Genomic DNA, 6,000 nt, shown 5'->3' with positions numbered 1-6,000 from the left:
CCAACCAAGCCCCAGGTTTAACAACATTCCATGTTTTCCACAACAAAACAAACAATATCTACATGAAACCAGAGCTCCAATTTGCTCACAGATTAATGTAGCTTGCTTGCATCCTGGGATTATAAACGGGAACCCTGAATTGCAATTTTTGAAGTCTCCCTTATGAAGTGGAAACACTGCCTGGGACCTTTTCCCAACTGAGACTCCAGATGTACTGTGTCACAGGACTTTCCACCACTGTTTAAGTCCTGATGTTGGTCAAAACCCAATTTGGTGATGTATCCTCTGCTGTTTCTATTTCTCTTTTCTTTTAATGTTAGTGCATTGAAAGTAAGATAAGTAATTTTTAATAAATACTGGTATTATTTATTTGTATATAACGAGTGGCTTATTTTGTTAACAAATCCTTCGAACCTGAGATGAAAGTGAAAACTTTCTGCAAAACACCCCCTGGTGGAATAAACCCTGGTAATGTTTTTTCCCTAGATAGTAGGCTGTTATGTAGAATTCCCTGGGCAAACCTCTTGGGATTTCTGGAGGTGACAACTGCAAAAGTAAGGGGTCCCCTAACATTGTGACCCCCAGGAGTTTCTCAGTCTCATACTGATCCACACTCAAATTCCAGCAATTCGTCAAAATGACCATATAAGTATTCCTACTAGGTAATGTCTCCAGTGCCTTCTAGATTAACAGATCTTGGCTATGTTCTCTGTTTGCCTGTCTCTCCAGATTCCAAGTTGGAAATGTTCTCTGAAACTCAGTTCTCTGACGAGTCTAAGAAGAGCCTCTGATTTTCAGTTTGTCCAGCTTTTTCTTGATATATGGGTAAGAGTGTAAGGATTCCAAGTTCTTTACAAGTCTGAATTAAAAGTCTTCTAGGATAGAGATCTTAATAATAGTACATTGCTATATGTTCAAGAAATTGGTTTTTTACTTATTTAATGACTCAATATGGTTCTAAGAATTTTATTAATATATCAATTTGTTTTGCAATATTTTAGGCTTCTAAATCAAAATATAATTACTAGAAGAACAAACCTCTGATATGTATTTTATTCAACACCACTAAGGAATTAACTCAATTCTGACACCATCGACTCGAAGATAGCCTCAGATCCCACAGGTTAAGGGCCCAGTCCTACAAAACTGCCCTCACCTCCGCCTCAGACACCAATCCTAAGTCCAGGTTGTCACCCATGCTTTTGAACTACCAGCTGTAGATGGGTTTCCATGGCCCTCCTTTGGCTCAATTAATTTGTTAGAGTAGCTCAAAGAACTCAGATAAATACTTTATGTACTGGATCAGAAAAGGATGTAACTCAGGAAATGCCAGATGGAAGAGATGCATGGGACAAGGCATGCGGGAAGGGGTGCAGAGCTCCCATGCTCTCTGGAATCTTCATTCTCCCCAAAACTCCACATGTCCACCAACTTGGAAGTTCTCCAAACATTGTTTGCTTCTTATGGAAGCTTCATTATGTAGGCACGGTTGGCCACTGATGATTGAACTCAATCTCCAGACCCTTGAACTCAATCTCCAGGCCCTTTCTCCTAGGTTTGGGGGGGGTGGACCAAAATGTCCAACTCTCTAATCACATGGTTGGTTCCCCTAGCAAACAGTCTCCAGCCTCAAGGTTACCTAGGGGCTTTCCAAGAGTCACCTCATCAATATAACAAAAGACACCTTTATAGTTCATATCATTTAGGAAATTCCAAGAGTTTTAGGAGCTCTGTGCCAAGAACAGGAGGAAGACCAATGTATAGATAGATAGATAGGTAGATAGATAGATAGATATCACAATATCACAAAAACCAAAATCAATATGTCAACTGAAAAAAATGCACAACCTAAAAGCTGAGAATTATGATTTATTCAGTAGACTTACTGAGGACTTTAAGTTAAAGATATAGCCCCTCAGATAGCTCTGAGGAACTGTTCCAAAGAGGTAAGAAAGGAGCCAGGATACATAGGAGTTTTTGCTGGGGAAAAAAAAAAATGTAGGCTGACATCCAAAAATTACTGCTAATAGCAAAAAACAGACATCTCAAGTTAATGATTTTAGTGCTTTTCTATGTATGGGAAGATGCAGGCGCCTGGGCTTATTGAAATTATTCCTTTGATATGCACCTTAACTATCTGGGGTCATTATCCTGTTTTTCTCCAGTTCCCTTCAGAGTGCACCTTTGGGGTAACAGTGGTGGCTGATGGCTTTGTGGCCACAACATCTTTTGTTTATTGTTGTTCAGTTGCTCACTTGTGTCTGACTCTTTGTGACCCCATGGACTGCAGCATGCCAGCCTTCCCTGTCCTTCACTATCTCCTGGAGTTTGCTCAAACTTATGTTTGAGTCAAGGATGTCCATTGAGTCAATGATGCCATCCAACCATCTCATCCTCTGTCACCCTTTTCTCCTCCTGCCCTCAACCTCTCCCTGAAAAGCATCAGGGTCTTTTCCCATGAGTTGGCTCTTCACATCAGGTGGCCAAAGTATTGGAGCTTCAGCATCAGTCTTTCCAATGAATATTCAGGACCGATTTCCTTTAGGATTCACTGGTTTGATCTCCTTATTGTCCAAGGGACTCTCTGAAATGGTATTCTTTGTCCACAAATATATTTCCCAGACCTGGGTCCTTTAAATAACATAAATCATGCAGTACAGTTAGGTGGAAGTGCCTTGCTAGCAGCAGTTTTGTTGCACACACTGCAGTGGGGTTCTGGAGAGGATGTAAGGACTCACTCCTCCAAGTGTGCACAGATGCTCCGGGACCCTGGCTCCAGGTCCACTAAGTCAGAATCTGTGTTGTTGACAAAAAGTTAATCAGTCAATCTACAAAAGAATGTAGCAACAGCATCGCAAAATGTTCCGAGAACTGTTCTGCCCAATAGAAGTCAAAGCACATTTATTTAAGTTTTTTGAGACAGAGGGCTGTACATCAAATGATGTATTACTGACAATTTACACATTCAAATCCACAAGTATGAAGTAGTGGGCCATGTGACCCCTTACAAAATTGAGAACTTAATCTTTTAAAAAAAATAATATTTAGGTTTTTTGGGGGGCTGTGCTGGGTCTTTATTGCTGCACGGGCCTTTCTCTAGTTGCAGCAAGTGGGGGCTACTCTCTAGTTGTGGTGCACCAACTTCTCATTGCAGTGGCTTTTCTTGTTGTGGAGTGCAGGCTCTAGGATGTGAGGGCTTCAGGAGTTGTGACACATTGTCTCAATAGCTCCCAGGCTCTAGAGCACAGGCTCAATACTTGTGGCTCATGGGCTTAGTTGCTCCGTGGCGTGTAGAATCTTCCCAGAGCAGGGATCAAACCTGTGTCTCCTGCACTGGCAGCAGATTCTCTAACACTGAGCCACCAGGGAAGCCTGGTAGTTTATCTTTTAAGCAGTTGTCTTGTTGATGCTAAGAGAATGGTTGCTCTTTAGGGTTGAGCAGGTATTTCTGCAGATGGGAGAGTCTGGTTGATGTGTAAGTCAGATACACAATGCAGAGTGACGGGAGCCATAAAATACAAATTTTATTTCACAGTGTGTTAATACCGTCCCCACTTGATCCATGGAAATGACAACCTCAGAGACATAGACCACACTAAAGATACTTAACATCCCCAATGCAAAGTTTTGACCCTGAAGACCACCCACTAATTTGGCCTAATCAGTGTTTCCCTAGCTGCCTTATAAATGCCCCACTTAAAATAAATGCCTCTGCAGTTTTTTCTTAATTAATTGATCTCTATCTTCTCCCACTTACTCATTCAACACTTCCAGAACACCTTCCAGGTGGAAGATATTGCAGCAGCTCTGAGGATCCAGTGATGGGTGATGAATGGCTTTGCCCACAGGAGAGACAGACATGATAAGACATAATGTTTCAGGCATAGCATATGGCAGAAGGGATGCCGGGACCACTTTAGAGTTCAATTGGAGAAGTCGGCAGAGAAGGAAAACCACTTGCCCTGAGTCTTGCAAGATAAATGAGTGGGACTACACCAGACAGGTGAGTGGTGAAGGCCATTCCCAGGGGAGGAAACACCTTCTCTACTTGTCTCTGATGGTATTATAGGAGAACATATGGCTATATAAGTGCTTTGTAAAACAGCAAATGAAGGTTATTGACAAGCTAACCAGGATGTCTCTGAATTTGCAAGAACACTCTGACCCCTGCTTTGGGACTCACCACCATATCTGAGCTATTCTATTAACAATACTATCCTGAAGCTTTATGCCTAGGACTAGACAGCCTTCCCTGGCTGAGAGATGCCAGTCAAGGGGATCTGTTTGCTTTTGTTTGTTTATTTTTTTAAATTGAAGTATATTTTTGTTGTTCAGTTGCTAAGTCATGTCCAACTCTTTGGAATCCCATGGACTGGAGCACACCAGGCTTCCCTGTCCTTTACTATCTCCTGGAGTTTGTTCAGATTCATGTCCATTGAGTTCCTGATGCCATTCAACCATCTGATCCTCTGTTGCCCCTTTCTCCTCTTGCCCTCAGTCTTTCCCAGCATCAGGGTCTTTTCCAATGAGTCAGCTGTTTGCATAAGGTGGCCAAAGTATTGGAACTTCAGCCTTAGCATCAGTTCTTCCAGTGAATATTCAGGGTTGATTTCTTTTAGGATTGACTGGTTTGCTCTCCAGGGCCTACTCAAGAGTCTTCTCTAGCACCACAATTCCAGAGCATCAATTCTTTGGTGTTCAATCTTCTTTATTGTCCAGCTCTCAACACTGTACATGACTACTTGCTCCCACGGCTTGGTCAGTGGGCTCAGAGGTGTTGGGAATGATGCTTAGGGCTCAGTGGTTCCCAGCATGGGCTCCTCCATGACAACCTCAGTTACTGGAATGGCAGTAACAGGAGCTGAAAACTCTTCCTCAAGTGTGGAGACAATCATACCCTGAGTCAGGAGCCCTCCTGGAGCACTCAGCATCAACCAATTTTTCTCTGGTTATCACTGTGTCCATTCTGTGTGCCAGCTCCCAGGACCTCAGTCCCATCAGAAGCCCCAACATCCATTTTCCTGTGTTTTGATGGCTGAAATCAACCAGCTAAATGGCTGAGCTGGGATTCAAGCCAGATGTGTCTGTCTTTGTGGCATCTATGGGGTCACACTTCTCAGAAGCTTTCAGGAGAGATGGCATCCCTGAAAGCCCACCAAAGGGGGTGAGGTATTTTGGCTTGTTTGGCCAGGATGGGGAGGAGATGGGATGGAGGAGCCAGCCAGATGCCACAGACATCTCAGGTCAAATGAAGTCTGATTCCTTCTCAGCTTGATTTCACCTAGAACTGGAAAACACATGGGTCCAAGCTGCCTGAGGGTCTGAGGGCCAGGCTGCAATTGCTTCTGTTCTGAGGGTCTGGGGCTGGAGGCTGTGTAGGGAACACCAAAGCTCTAGCATGGACCTTTTGACTTAGAAAAGAATTCAACTGTGGGGCTAAAGGGCTCATCCTTTCGGAGGGCAGCAGAGCCAGGGAAACCCAGGGCAAATCCGGGAAGATAAGGCATATGTCAACAGATGCCTTGTAAACAATGTAGCTACTTGCCAGAAGAGATAGCCAGGAAGATAAAGAAGGGCCAAGGAAAGGTGCCTAATGGACTTAATGCTCATTCAACAGGGAAGACTCATCCATTTGCAATGTTGAACAGTGGGGCTGTTTGGAAGAGATGCTGGGCTGTGTAGAAATGAATCCGTTTACCACAAACCTGTCCCTTTCCCTCCTGTTACAGAAATGCCCTGCAAAGGGATGAGCATGGGACTCAGTTCACTGAGTCTTAAAATATATATGTTAAGTGACTTGGGCATTTATTCATTCACTACCACACTAATAGGGGGACAAGTAGTCCTGGTTTGCCCAGGACTGAGCTATTTTCTGGGATGTGGGACTTCCAGTGCTTCCAGGACTGTCTTGGGCACACCAGGGTTAGCTGGTCCCCTTCTTCCTGAGAACCCATGATGGACCAGGCCCTGGGCCCCCACAGAGCTCTGTTCTTTTTTTAA

The sequence above is a fragment of the Cervus canadensis genome, chromosome 4 (genome assembly GCF_019320065.1).
Source record: "Cervus canadensis isolate Bull #8, Minnesota chromosome 4, ASM1932006v1, whole genome shotgun sequence".
In the NCBI taxonomy this organism is placed as follows: domain Eukaryota; kingdom Metazoa; phylum Chordata; class Mammalia; order Artiodactyla; family Cervidae; genus Cervus; species Cervus canadensis.
Note: the sequence above shows the minus strand (reverse complement) of the source record.